We start from the raw sequence: 15798 nt of genomic DNA, 5'->3' as shown, positions 1-15798 counted from the left end.
CTGATCAAATGCATCTGATTAAAGATATCATGGCAAAGTTCTGCCTTGCTTCTGGCCACAAGATTAATTTAGCAAAATCTAAAGCGTTCAGCTAAAAAAATGTGTATTTCAACCGTGGTCGGGCCCTTTGCCAGATCTTAGGTATTGATCTCACGACTGATTTAGGCAAATACTTAGGGGTGCCTTTGATTCATTCACGAGTAACTAAGCTGACCTTTGCACCTATACTCTAAAAAGTCCAGCAAAAGCTCTTTTCTTGGCAAGGATGTTTTTTGAATATAGCTGGTCGCTCAGTTCTTATTAAATCAGTTCTTTCAGCGATTCCTTACTACTTTATGCAATCTCTACTTATTCCTAAGGGCATCATCAAAGAAATTGAAGGATATAGTAAAAGATTCCTTTGTCTTCAAAACCCATCCAAACAAAAAATACACTTAATATCTTGGAAGATGGCAAAGGAGAGCAAACAACATGAAGGAATAGGATTCAAGGACTTATTCAGTCAGAATAGGGCTTTTATCATGAAACTTTATTGGGGACTCCTCATACAACCTAATCTCCTTTGGATTAGATGCTTGAAAGCCAAATATAAATGTGAAGACAATCCTATTACGTCTATATGCAAGAAACGCAGCCCTTCACAGATTTGGAAGAGCATTACGATTGTCTGGGATTCTTTTTCCTCAGGTATTGGTCGAAAAATGGGAAATGGCCTTAATACGAGATGTTGGTAGGATCTATGGTCCCCTTTGAATCGTCCCCTTATCACTTTTATAGACAAAAATCATCATCTTCTTAATCCTTGTGCATTAGTCAAAGACTTTGTTCTCCCTAGTGGCTTTTGGAATATTAATGCATGGAAATGCTTCCTACTGGATTGGGTCGTGAATAAAATTTATTCTATACCTCCCCCTTATTCCACTAATGAAGATTCTTACTGTTGGAGACCTTCTGCAGGTGGCAGGTTTAGTGTAAAATCTGCTTACAAATTTATCTATCATAACAGTGCACTTGTGGGAGAACCCATTTGGAAAAAGATTTGGAAATGGCAGATCCCGGAGAAAATTAAATTCTTCCTTTGGCAAGCACTTCATGAGAGATTAAATACTAACTCACTCAGAGCCAATCTTAGGCTTTCACCCACTGGTGAATGCCCCTTTGAGTGTCATAGTGAGGAAAGTGTCACACACATTATTCGCAACTGTCAAATTGCCCAGGATTTCTGGAAACACTTGATTTCGACTAACCATTACTTTAGTTTCTTTCAATGCAATTTGCAGGTTTGGTTCAACTGGAACTCCAAGCACAATCCGGCCAACAATACCTTCTCCAAATGGCTTTGGACGAGAATATTTGGATTGGGATGCTGGCTATTGTGAAAAAATAAGTGTAAAGCCATTTTTGAAGGAGCAAGACTCACCGCCCAAGAGCTAGTTCATAGCTTCCTCTTTCACATTCATGAACATGTAGCCTCCGGGAATCTCAAACATGTTGTTTTTCCCAATCTCGTTGCAATGGAGAATACTTGGATGCCACCCAATCTCATTAATTTTGTCTTAAAATTTAATAAATTTTTAATTTTATCCTTATTAAATATATATATATATATACATTAATAACATATTTTCTCTCTCCATCATTTAATGAAGGGTGAAAAGAAAAATTTATGATAAAAATTTAATGACGTGATTTATAAATAAGATCAAAAAAATTTTTCTCTGTCTGCCCTATAAAAAGGACCAAAAGGAGTATTTGGTTGATTTTAATTCTTCTAAAAAATAGAGTAATGTAACATTTAAGTTGGTGGTATTGAACAAATTTTGGCACGTGTAATTTTAGCATGAAAAATAAGTAACAATGGTTCATTCTTTTAAATATTGGGAAGCTATCGATTTTTATTATATGGCTATTAGGCTACGTATGAACTGTATTGGGAATGGTTGTGTCCACTAAAGGCTTGCTTGGTTGCTTGGATTTTAACTGAAATATATGTATAAACTTTTCAAGCATGCTTATATGTTCTCCAAAAATGCATATGTATTATTTTGATTATTTTCAAGTATGCTAATGTTTGGAATGAAATTTGATAAAAATGGCTATGTATGATTATATTTGAATCATTTCAAGCTTGCTCATGAATATATAGTTGAAATTGAATAAAAAATATGTGTTGCTTTTTTCATTTAAGCATGCTTGAGCATTTTGGATTCTTGTGGGTGTGATGTATTTGTAGGGAGCATAAGGGTGGATATTGTGATTTTACGGTGGATGTGATGGAAGATCATATTTTATTACCACCATATGGTTCATCTCCATTCAATGCACAGTGGATGGTTCTCTATCAAGGCCCCTTCCTTGATTTAAGAATGTGGGACATTGGGCACATTTTTTTAGGAGAGGAGCCTAGCTCTACAATGCATTTTTGGCCAAGTATATCTTCAGTTTGAGCTCCAACTGGTGAATAGGGCAAGCTATAAGAATTTGTGTGTGTGCGTGCATGCGTGAAGTGAGTTTGTACTGGTTTGTGGATTGTGAAGTGAGTTTGTATTGATTTGCTGGTGTAAGTTGGAATATCCATTTATTACTATGATGCTAGATCTCATATGCTATTTCTTACAATTTTCATATGAGAGTTTTGGTAGAGTACAAAGGAAGGCATTGAAAAGTTGAGCAATAGCTCAATAGTCTTGTACCGCATATGTCCAATTTTCCTTTTTTATTGCCATGACTCATAGGACTACATATTTAATTTATAATTTATTAGTTTTAAAACATTTAAAAAAATATGATATCTTGGGTCTTTTAGAATTATTTTAAAGGATTTTTATTTAATTGTGGGTTGAGCCAAATTATTTTTTATCAAAGTATTTTTCATTTATTTGAGTTCAAGATTAATTACGAAAACAATTTGCAGCCTTGAAAGGTTTTATTTAAGGTATTTCTTGTCTATCAAAATAAGGGTGCTACACATACAAGCAATTTGACTATAGAAAAGCCAAATGAAATCACAAATTTTCTTTTCTAAAGTATCATGTGCCTTTTTTATGGAATTGTCAATTATTACTATGTAGTTGTTAGAAAAATTAGTCAGTTGACTCTTAAACAACAACAAAATATATTAATAACTATCCAATATCCAACAGTAGTTGACAATCTCAATAAAAAAAACATGAGACTTCAAAGTAATTTATGCTCTCATGATTTTTTTTTTTTTTACATCTAGATGTATTGCTTATCATGTGACTGAAAATAATTAAAAGAATGATAGAAAGCTCTCAAAAAGATCAATTAATTCAAACTAAAATTTCAAGTATCAAATTTCAAACTAAAATTTCAAGTATCAAATTTCAAGAATTTACAAATTTAGTTTTTAATTTTGTAATTTTATTAAAATGAATTTGAAACTTATGTTTCAAATTTTAATGAAAAAATAAATTTATTTATTATTCAATCATATTAAAATTTAAAAAATAAATTTGAAACTCATCGCAATGAATTTATAAAATTAAGAGACAAACTTACAAATTCATAAAATTTGACATTTTAAACTTAATTTAAATTAATTGACCTCTTTGAGGCCTATTTATCATTCTTACAAAATAATTTTGTACGGCTATTTTATTGCTCATCTAATTACAGCGATACTTCTTTTACTAACTGTCACGAAATTTGTCATATTACTACCATACGGTGGTGTGGAAATGCCATTTTAATTGTAGCGAAAATACCGTTTTGTACCAATGTATTTCTATAAATGTTATAAAGTCACAAGGCTGTTTTTAAATTGTAGGTAGACTTTGAATCTTAGTAATCCTGAATATTTCATCACAAAAAAATAAGATCTATAGATAACTAACAATTATTGGCATGACACCACATAGGGAAAATAAAAACTCAATTGAAGAAGTTGGCTTAATGGTGAGTTGATACGGACTTACCCAGTTTCTTATAAATTTGAGGTTATTAGCCATTGTACATTCATATATACTTTGCTCCATGTTTCTTCTAAATTGGTTCCCTCGGATCAGGCAATAATTAAATAAATAAAATAAAAATAAAAATAAAATGCTGATTTCTATAGTTGGGGATAAACTGACAGTCGAATTTAGGAATCTTTGACCAAGATTTGGCTACGATGTTTCTGACTATTTCTACAACTCTAGCTAGGAAATTAAATTCTGAAAAGAATAACAGTTAAATTCTGACAGATAAAATTAATAATAATTAAGTTTTTAATAATTTTTTTAAAAAATAAGTTACCAATATTTATTTAAGTAATTGCAAGTTTAGGAGTTTCAGTTGTAAATATATGATATTAAAAATTTAAGTGTAACTTTTAGTTTGCAATTGAGATTCTAATATATGACTATTTAAATTAATATTTATAATTTATTTTTTGAAAAAATAATTGAAGAACTAACCGCCACTAATTTCTTTTTATTTTTGGTATTTTATCAGTCATTTTCCCTTTAACTGGGGATAACATACCCTTTTTTTGAATAAATATAAAAAATAAGTTTTGTCAATATCAGAGACTATTCAATCCTTTGAGGCATTGAGGACAAATTATACGTTTCTTTCCATTAAAATTTGTCCTATATATAAGAGTTAGGATTCAAGCTCCCAACCAAAAAGAGCCCTTTTTTGTCAAAAGAGCAAAAATTTAGGTGAATTAAATTTTAAGAGCTCACCAGTATATTAGCTGCTAGGGTCACATACTCACATAGCTGTTAGTGTGTCCTTATTGTTTGCTAGAATTGATTGCATTTTTATTTTATATATATATATATATAATGAAAAAATGAGACTAAAAATAATGCATTTTTTGAAAAAAAAAAAGTAGATTTTTAATACAGAATATTAATGCACAATAAAGAGTGTGTACCTCAACATGTTGATTGAGAGCCGGATGTAATTAAGTACCACTTTTGTTCAAAATGATAAATAATATAAACGGGAAAAATTTATGACAAATCAAATTATTAATAAATAATACCATTTGAATTAGAATTAAAGCTAGTAATTCATGCAGGTCAAGCTCAATTCAGACACAGGTCAAGCTCAATTCAAGCCGAACTTATTTCAATTGGCCCGAATAAACTTGAACTTATAAGAAAGCTTGAATAATTAAGCTTAGCCCTAATCTCTCTAGGCTTATTGGAATTGGCCTAAATATCTGAATTCTTGAATTTCTAAATTTAACAAAAAACAAATTTCAATTTTTACTTCAAAATGAATTATCTTTATATTATAAAAATGTAAAAATATTTTTGGGATATTTTAAATTTTTTTTGTGGATCTTAAAGTTTAAAATTAAGATTATATTACATTTTAAATATTTTTTTTGAAATATTTCATAGATTAAATTTTTTTTAAAAAAGCTAAAATACACTTTTAGTCTTCTAATTTCATATAAGATTTTAATTTAATCTTTTAATTTTAAAAAGTATATTTTTGATTCTCTAACTTTAACATTGTTAGTTTTAAATTAGTTTTTTTTGTGTCAATCATTATTATTTTTAAAAAATTAAACTAAATATATCAATATTTGATGATATTTTGTCAATATTTGAAAATTTAATATATAAATTTTTTGTAATAAAACTAATGATGTTAGAATTAAAAATTAAAAAGATACTTTATAAAATTAAAATATTAAATTAAAACTTTAAGTAAAGTTAAATGATTAAACATGTACTCTTACTTTAACCATAAAAAATATAACAATGTGAATATTTTTTATTTTTTTAGAAAATGTCTATAATAATATAATCAAATATATGACCTTTGAGTATACAATAAACTAAAATTTAAAAATTTAATTAATATTTAAGATATTGTATACATTTTTTAAAAAAATATTTTTATCTGAGCATTTGGCCGAACCCAAACTCGATCCAGATCATGCCTGAATATGTATGAATGTGAAAAAGGTATGATTTTACTAAGCTTGATTATATTTTTTTTGAGCTTATTTTTAAAGTTTGACCCAAATTATTGACTTGAAATCCTTATAAATCATATGAAAATGAGAATGTGCCAAATTTTATATAGAAACCGGAGAGAAAAATACTCAACGCATTTTTTTCTAAACAAGTAAAGAGAGAACACGAAACTTCTTCTGTACAATCCCATTTCCATCTCTGTCTCCTGCGCACTAGATTGTACTGCTGCAGTTACCTCAACTATGAAAAAGTGACTCCATAATTTCTCTGACAATCACGAGCCATGTTGTGTCAAATGGAAATTTAAAAATGTATTCTCCCAATGTACCGATTGTAGTGGAATTAGAAATGAATACAGTGAACTACACAAAATCTGAAATGGTTATATTATTTATAAAGTAAAAGTATATCTTTAATCTTTTAATTTTATATAATATTTTATTTTAATTTTTTAATTTTATAAAGTATCTTTTTAATCTGTTAATTTTAATATTGTTAGTTTTATCCTAATAATTTTTTATGTTGAACTTTTAAATATTTACAAAAAATTTTCAAATGTTAACATATTAAGTTTAATTTTTTTACAATAACAATGATGGACACAGAAAATAATCATTTAAAACTAATGATATTAGGGTTAAGAAATTAAAAAGATAATTTATAAAATTAAAAGATTAAACTTAAACCTTATATAACATTAGAGGATTAAAAATATACTTTAACCTATCTATAATATATAAGTAATGCAAAATCTTGTAGGTTATATATATAGGGGCCACATGAGTTATATCCACATAATGCTTTAAGTTTAATTTATATCAATATATTCCCTTGCATTTTTTTTAACTATCACATTAATTTTTTAAGTTTTGAAATATAAATAGAATCTCAAGTTAATGTAATGCATAAAATATATATGTTAATCACTTGGCATGTATATGCAACTAAATTATTCAAAGATTTCTATAGAGTTTTTATATGAAAGAAGGATATAAAAAATCTAAAATTTCACTGCACTCTCTTAATGCCTGCTCTCTAAAAGTAAGAGTTTATGAGAAAAGATCTAATTATCCTCAAAGTTTAATAAAGTTTGATAATTTAATGGATTCTTGTTAATTATGTATGATTAGTTGTCAAAATTCAAATAAATACTTGTTTGTATAGGATCAACACTTGTACAATCAAACTTATATATGCTATATTGGTTATAGTCATTTGTTAATTTTGAATGAGTTATTTTTAATTACATATGATTACTTGTCAAAACTTAAACAGATGCTTGTTTATACAGGACCAACATATATACAGTTAAATATGTGCAATCAATTGCAATCACTTGTTAATTAATTCCAAATGGATTAATGCTAATTATGTAAGGTTACTTGTCAAAACTCAAATGAATGTTTGTTTTTTTATGTAAGACTAATACTTATATAATTAAACATAGGTTATCAATTTTTGCAACTTATTCATTTTTGAATAAGTCATTGTTAATTATGTATAATTACTTGTTAAAACACAAATGGATGCTTGTTTATTGAATCCGTAAAATCTTAGGAGTAATTAGATATTTTCTCACAAAATCTTATTTTTAAATAGATACTTAGAGGTGCAGTGAAATTTCAAATTTGCAATGTCCTTCTTTAATATAAAAGTTCTTCTGAAATCTTTAGATGATATTTTCCTTTTGTTTTTTTTTTTACTCAATAACTATAATGCACAAGGAAACAAGAACACAAACTAAGTATAAAAATATCATATACTCTCTCTAGTCTCACTTATAAAGTACATTCTAAAAAAGTCTATCTAGTCTCATTTATAAGTCAAAATGTGATTTTTTAGATAATATTTGAATAATATTTTTAAAATTATCTTTTATGAGAGAAAAAAATAACTTGACATCACTTTTTATGTTTGTTATATAGGGATATATTTAAACTTTTACACACTTTTATTTTTTTTTATTTTTTTTATATTAATATTGATAAGGTTAATGTAAATAACTTATAAAAAAAATCGAAAAAGTATTGATTGAGATTTTTGTATAAAGTTTATCATGATTGTTTTTGCAGGCTTAATATCTTCACAGGCCCAAAGTAGTTGACTGCATATTTCTAGCCCTACTAAGCATACGTAGGTTACAAATAAGAAAAACATTATTACCGATTCTTGTACTTTTGTCAAATTTTACTTTTATTCTTTATAGATTTTTTTAGTGTTTTAAGTACTTATATAGAGACTGAAAATATTAAAATTATATGGACTTGAATAACAACGTCGCCCAAACTTATTGAAACTATAAGGATTGAAAATATTAAAAAAAATTATAAAAATTAAAATTGAAATCCAATCAAATTATAGGAATCGATGATTATGTTTTCCTTTACTAATATCATAATCATAGTATCATACTCAAATCATTAATATCCAAAGACACACACGTGTAGCATACAAATTTGTAATATCATAGGATGATCTTGGGTTCTGGCTCTTTATGATCCTTCTTGCTGAGAGTATTTAGTGATATTTTCATATGTTACATCTTCCCCCTTCTATTGAAGGAGGCTTTAAAGTTACTTTAAAAAAAAATTGCATATGTCACAAGTGTCAGTTAATTGAAGGTAATTTTATTAAAGGTATGATCAATTTTTAAATATATATGTTACTCTAGCTCTTAGCAGAAATTTGAATATAAATTCATCATATTGTAAAAAAATATCATCTTCCATTAAACCCGACCCGATTTTAGTGACATAATGGCATCAAATTAAAGGGTTTGTGCTCAATCGAGCATGTTCACTTTTTGGTTAAGGCTTTGTTTGCTGCGGATGAAATTATCTTTCCGGTTAAGGAAAAAAAAAATGTATTTATTTTGTTTCTTTAGGGCATGCTGGGCAAAATTCTTGCTGGCCACATCATAGAAGGGATTTAATTTAATATATAGAATATGTAGTTACTATTGAAATTAAATTAGACCTTGTTTCATTAACGTGAATGTCGAGATTTATTTTTCTCTGGTTTTGATATTTATAGCACGCGTGGGTACGTCGAAAAATCTTTTCTACAAAGAAAATTAGAGATATATCTAGAAAGAAAACAACATCATACTTCTATTTTTAAAACACACTTTTTTTTATTTATCAAACATTATAAAATTCATCCTATGATAGGATAGTTATTTAGAATTGCATTTTATATAGAAACACACCATTTCATATGTTTTTGGAATAGAACAGGAGAAAGGAATACTAACAATGTTTGCTAGTGAAAGGAACTAGTAATCCCTTACAATACAATAAATCAATATTCTAATCATTACTAAAAGATATACCTGTATTTAATACACAACCTTGTCTTGAATAGAATTATCTTTAATAAAAAAGACACATGTGCGTAGTGAAAAATAAAAAGAAAAGGAAAAGACTAAGGGATGCATAATTCAACTGGTTGGGATAATTAAATTAAATTATTCTAAAGTTTTGAGTTTGAGTCATAAGAAATATAATTGTATTAAATAAAAATATCAAAGACATTTTCAAAGTATCCATGAAGCTACTATTAGTAATAACGATATCATATAGCAAGGTTTGGATTAATCAATCCGGACAGGTGGTGATAATGCCCTTAGAACTATCAATAAGGGCTCGCCAACCTTTACAAGCTTAGCCTTTAAGAGCATAACCCCTCTCACTCTAAATTCCACCTTTATTAGAATCCAAAGTTGGTCATAGGTTTGGTTTAGTTACGCCAAAAAACTACTCATTCTGCTAACTAGTCATGAATCAATCAAACTAGCCAAAACTGTTAAAATCAGTGAAAAATTGATTCAACCACACATGTTTTTTTGTTTTTAATTCATATTTCTAAAATATAATTCATACATATTTATATCTAATAAGCATTATGAAATTAAAAAAATGCAAGAAATATGTTTAAATTATGTATATATGTACATATTTTAAAGTTATAAATTATAAATTATGAAATAATATTATATATATATTGAATGAAAATGATGTAATATTGATGGATATTATTGTATATTATTTTTTTTGAAATTTATATATTCATTTTTCTTACTATATATGATTATTTCTTTCTACTTTAAATATGTAATATTTAAAATATATTAATTTATTTATAATCGGTTGGATCATGTTTCAACTATTGAACAGTGAATCGATACCTCTATCAGTTCAATGGCTGATCCGATCTTAATGACATTGCTAAAATCAATACTTTTCTCAAGCCAGCCTTTATTGGCATGGCTTAAAGCTGGGTTTGAAAACCTGCATAACTTTTTTTTAATAAAAATTTTTAATTATTTTAATACATATATAAATGATAAAGAATCTTAATTAAATATTCTTTAATCATTATTATCATAAATCTTCATTTAAAAATGAAAAAGTAGGACCCTTCATGAGGAGGTTTATTTAGAGAAGGTGGTGTTGTCTCAACACAATCATTATCTTTATTTTTATCACCTAAATATTTAATAAATAGTGTTATTCTCATATATTAATTCAAAAATTTAAATAAACTATATAATAAAGCTACAAAAAATTATAAAAGTTTAAGAACTAATCCAAACCCAAAGCCTCAATAGCAGAGCCTAAAAGTTCTCTCACGCTGAAATTCTTTATTTTTTCAAGCTCAATTTAAAAAAAAAATACACACACAGGCAGGCACGCACGCGCACACACACACACAACTTAAAAGCCCGTTAAGCCTAGTTTTTATTAACAGTTATAAATACTCTTATTTTTCTAATATACTCCTTTATTAATGAAGAGAGAATGTTTGTTTTGATCATATTTATAAAGTATTTCAATAATTATTATATTTGTCTTTACAATTTTACTTATATTAAATGTAGGAAAGTTGATTAGATGCTAAAATTTATTATTTTAAAGTAAGTATATTTAATAGATGTAAAGTTAAAAACTTAAAAAATTTTTAAACAGAATTAATAAAATTTAAAATTTTTTCAAGTTGGATAAAAATATTAAAAATAACTTATATACAAGATTACAAAGAACATCATATGATGAAATAAAAAGGGAAACCAAAAAAAAATGAAAAAGAAATTAATGGATGGCGTATGAGATGGTAGAAAGGGAAGCGTGTGTGTGTTTGTGGGGCGTACGCGACAGGCTTGCATGAGGGGTCTCCATTATTGCCTTTCTTCTTACCCTTTTCCCTGTAAAGCGTAACGTAGCGGCGCAGCACACAACCAAGTCCCTCACAAGCACAATAAATTATCCCAGACCCCACACAAGCACCTACTTATTATCGTTGCCAACTTGGCATTCCTCTTGTTTTATAATAGACGCGGCAACAGCCATAGTATCAAAGTCGAGATCAATCAACCTAACTGAATCAGTAAATTATTAAATTAATATTTTACTGATTTTATAAAATATTTTATTTATGATCAATTAATTACAATTTAATTATAATTTTAATCATTAACTTTTCAATCAGATAACTTGACTGCTTCAGTTTTTAATACCACCAACAATATGTAGTGTTGATTATTGAGGGTAAAAACAATGAAATTAATCGAAGACTTAAGGAGAGGCTGTGAGAGAGATTAGTATGAAATGCTACTAATTAAGGGCACATGTATCATATTTCTACAAGTGATTCTTTCGTAACTTATTTGGCTTCTCACACTAACCAACCTCCTTCTCTCTCTACTTTCAAGTTTCAAGGTCTTGTGTCTGCACGCAGAGGAGAGAGAGTGCAGAGATTCAAATAGTGGAGTGTTTAATTTGTTTCTGATCCTTCATGCGGAAGTGTCTGGAAAAAAATATAACAGTTAAGTTTCTATACTTTGATTTTTTTTTTTTGGTTTTTAGTTCAAATAATTTTATTTCGTTGTTGTCAGTTCTTTTAATTTGACATGCCAATAATGTTAGTGTCTATAGTTTTAAAAATGTACAGAAGAACCATGACTTGACACCAATAGAGTTAATTTTAGTGTAGCATGTACTTAAACTCTTTTAACCCGTTTGCTGATGTATCAAAATAAATTAAAAGAGTCTGGTTAAAAATAAAAGGTAAGAGAATGAGGGGATGTTCAAAACTGTTTTTATTTTATTATTTTAAGAATTAATATTTTATAGAATATATTTTGAAAATAAAAAAATAATAAAAATAGGCATTTTTTCATTATCTCTTATTTTTCAAAACAATAATAACAAAACACTTAAAAGTTGTTTTCATTTTTCTGTTCTCCAAAATAAAATTTTATTTTTTTATTCTTCAAAATACTTTTTAAAAACACATTATCAAATAGATTTTTTTATTTTTTGTTCTAGAGAACAAAAAACTATTCTCAGCACAAGTTTTTAAATAGGCTCTAAAACTTTCTTTGAAATTTGGTTTAAACAGAATGCGTGAAATGAAGGTGTCACTGGCTAGAGCAGAGAACGTCTTTGTCCAGACATCTCAATCGTTGGAAGATAAACGTGTTAATAGAGTTCAATACGCCTTTGTGAAATTAACTCTGTCAATGCCAAATTATGGTCCTTATGTGCATTTTTAAAATTATATGAGCTAAGGTTGCAAGTGGATCAAACGAAAAATACTAGGAACAACAACAAAAACATCATAAGGGCCAAAAATAAATCACAATCAAAAGTATAGGGATCATCTCCTAATATTTTCCATGTTTTCAATCGCAAAATTAACATACATTAGATATAGTATTAATTATACATGATATATATATATATATATATATATATATAATGTCAGAGTTAAATATAATGCTAACATAGTTACAACCAAAAATAAAATGCCGTCTGAAAATTTTTTATATAGATTTAATGTACCACGTCATTCATGGTCTATCAAATAAAATTATACTCAATGCAATCAAATAAAATATTATGTATTATTATTTTTAATGAATTTATTTTTATAAAAAAATTCCTATTTAATTTTTTTCTCTCTCTATTATTATTAATGTCAAAATTAATTTATATTTAAAGTTATCTGAATGTCATATTTTATTAAATGAATCATGAATGATGTAGTACATGAGTCAATATAAGAATTTCTCATAACGTGCAACAAGGAAAGTTATGTGGTGATAAATTGATTATTATTTTTTTAGCTATTTTAATGTAGGTGTGATTTTTATTCAAATACAAGGGTCAAACTCGACACTATATTTAAGGGGAACAAGTGCTCAATCACTTGAACCAATGACTGTTGGGAAAATGCATATTTGAAATGATTAATCATCCGCACTTATAAATAAATTTTAGTTTTATATGAGCTTCTTTTTTTGTGTAATTTACATATTTATTTTAACAAATAAATCATACTGACATACTTCCCTGTAATTTTATAAAATTACAGAAATTTTTTATTTTTAAAAAATGTACATAAATATCACTTGAAAACCAATATATATATATATATATATATATATAGAGAGAGAGAGAGAGAGAGAGAGAGAGAGAGAGAGTCCCCACCCCAGAATTATGTAACCTTTGGCCATTCATTTCAATAGAGTTTGTGTACATTTAAAAAGAAAACATTGCGTAACATGAACGAAATTGAAGAAACATATTTATTGTCGAGTTCCGTATTTCTTTTTGAAAAATAAAAGTCGTTCGGATACTGACTATCTTGCAGAGAGTGAAGAGAGCATGGTACAAAAATATAATATGCGAACAATGTTAAAATTTTTGGAGAATTAAAATCAAAGCAAAAATATATTTGTAACTCCAAGACTCATCTTTGAATAAGGTTCTGCAATTTATTTATTTTTAATGAAACCCTTATAGTTTTTTCAATTAAATTTTTTAATCCCTGAAAATTAAAATCCTTATGTATTTCCTTTGAAAGAAACAAAATTAAGAATTTCTATATTTTTTTCAAATGATTATATAACTTTAAAATTAACTACATAATTTTTATAAATCAAAATTTATATAATTAGGTTTTTTCTAAATTTTTTATACATTTAGAATTTTTATAAAAAAATTAATAACAATGTAAACAGCATATTAATCAATTTTTTTCTATTCTGGCTAAAATTACTAAATTAATTTTTTTACTATTAATAAAATTGACTCCTGTTTTGGCCAAAAAGAAATTCTGTAAATAGCAAGAGTATTTTTGTTTTGCAAAATTTAATAATATGTAATTAATTTTAACTTTTAAAGGATTAACATGTGTAATAGATCAAACTATAATAACTTAATTAAAACAAAATACATTATAAAAATCTAATTTAAAATTGAGCAAAACTATAAGGATATGTTGATTAATTTTCCTAAAATCAAATACCAAACAGATCATCACTGAAAACTTCATAAATCCTGATGAGTCAGTGGCAGTGGTAGGTTTCTCTGTTCTTTTAATTTGCAATGAAAGGTTTCTGAGAGTTCAAATGCAATAATAGTCTGTTTGATCTCAGAGAAAGTGCAGGAAAACAACCAGCATGGAACCCCCTGCCATGGCTTCTGAAAAGGCTTATTTATGAAAATTAATTATCTATTCTTGCAAGCAATATTTTTATTTTTCTTTTTTTATTAACAATAAAACGTTTAAAATTTAATGCACTAAGAAGAGAAACTATGCTAAAAGAGAGAGAGAGAGTCATCATGGAAGACTAAAATCCTATGCTAAACAAAGACAACGAACAAAGGGAAAAAAAAAAAAAAAAAGTCCCATGCAATGATAGTGCTCTGTTTGGAAGCATGGAATTAGAATTGAAAAGGTGAAAATAAAATTAAAAAAATAAGTTATTTAATATAATAAATCTCCTTTTTTTAAAAAAAAATCAATTTCATTAAAATTGGTGGAATCCACTTTCACCTTTACATTCAAAGGACTCACTTTTTTCCTTAATTTTCACTTTTTTTTGGATAACTCTTATGCTACCAAACAAGCCATTGCTATCGTGGGAATTGTCAAAAAAGTTGTGAGGGATGGATTTTTTTCATACAGCGATTTGTCAAGGAATTAAGTGGATAATTGAAATTAGACTGATAGTTCAACCTCCACCATAGAGCCTTTCGTAAATCCTAAGGCAGCTTTATAAGAGAAGTTAGAAACTACAGCCAATCATTCCAGCCAAGTTCAATAAATTTGAAAAAATTCGGACCAACTATAATCAGGTTCAAAACTTGATCCGAATACTCCAATAGCATTTTACAGTTTTTTTAAAAAATATATATTAAATATTAATTAATATTTAAATTCGTAGCTAGTTTTATATTAAGAAACCACTTATTTATACATTATTATAGATATTTTCGTTTACAAATTAAAAATATTAATATTTTTATTATTTTTAATCTATAAAATATCTTTAAATGGTGTTTAAATGTATTTAAATATTGTTTCTTAAACTTTAAGACCCACATTTAAAAAAAAAAATTGAGTCTTCTACATTTTTTAAGTATTCCAAAATGTATACTTCATATTTTTAATAATATAAATAATTAATTTAAAACTAAAAATTAGAATTTTTTTTCAAATTAATACAAAGATTGATAATTCAAGTATTTGATTCTGTTCAAGGAAGCTCGATCTATACGATTTACTGGCTCCATTAGAAACTTGATAGTCTTATGCAAGATAACAGTGATTACACTTACAGTGGGCGAAACACATCCAATGGTGATCATGTATTTGACAACACAACTAATACTTTTCTCAGACTAAAAGTAATACAACTAGTTTCATGTGAAGGAAACTAATAGTTAGGTTTTAAAAAATAAATTAATAACATTAGATTGTTGATAAAAAAAATTTAATATTAAATTAAAATATCAATTCAAATAATAATAGATTTAAGAGTTTAGATTCTCAATAAAAAATTTAA

This window comes from Prosopis cineraria, unplaced genomic scaffold, assembly GCF_029017545.1.
Source record: "Prosopis cineraria cultivar Desert tree isolate PC_DT_omini unplaced genomic scaffold, ASM2901754v1 PC9, whole genome shotgun sequence".
Taxonomy (NCBI): Eukaryota; Viridiplantae; Streptophyta; class Magnoliopsida; order Fabales; family Fabaceae; genus Prosopis; species Prosopis cineraria.
Note: the sequence above shows the minus strand (reverse complement) of the source record.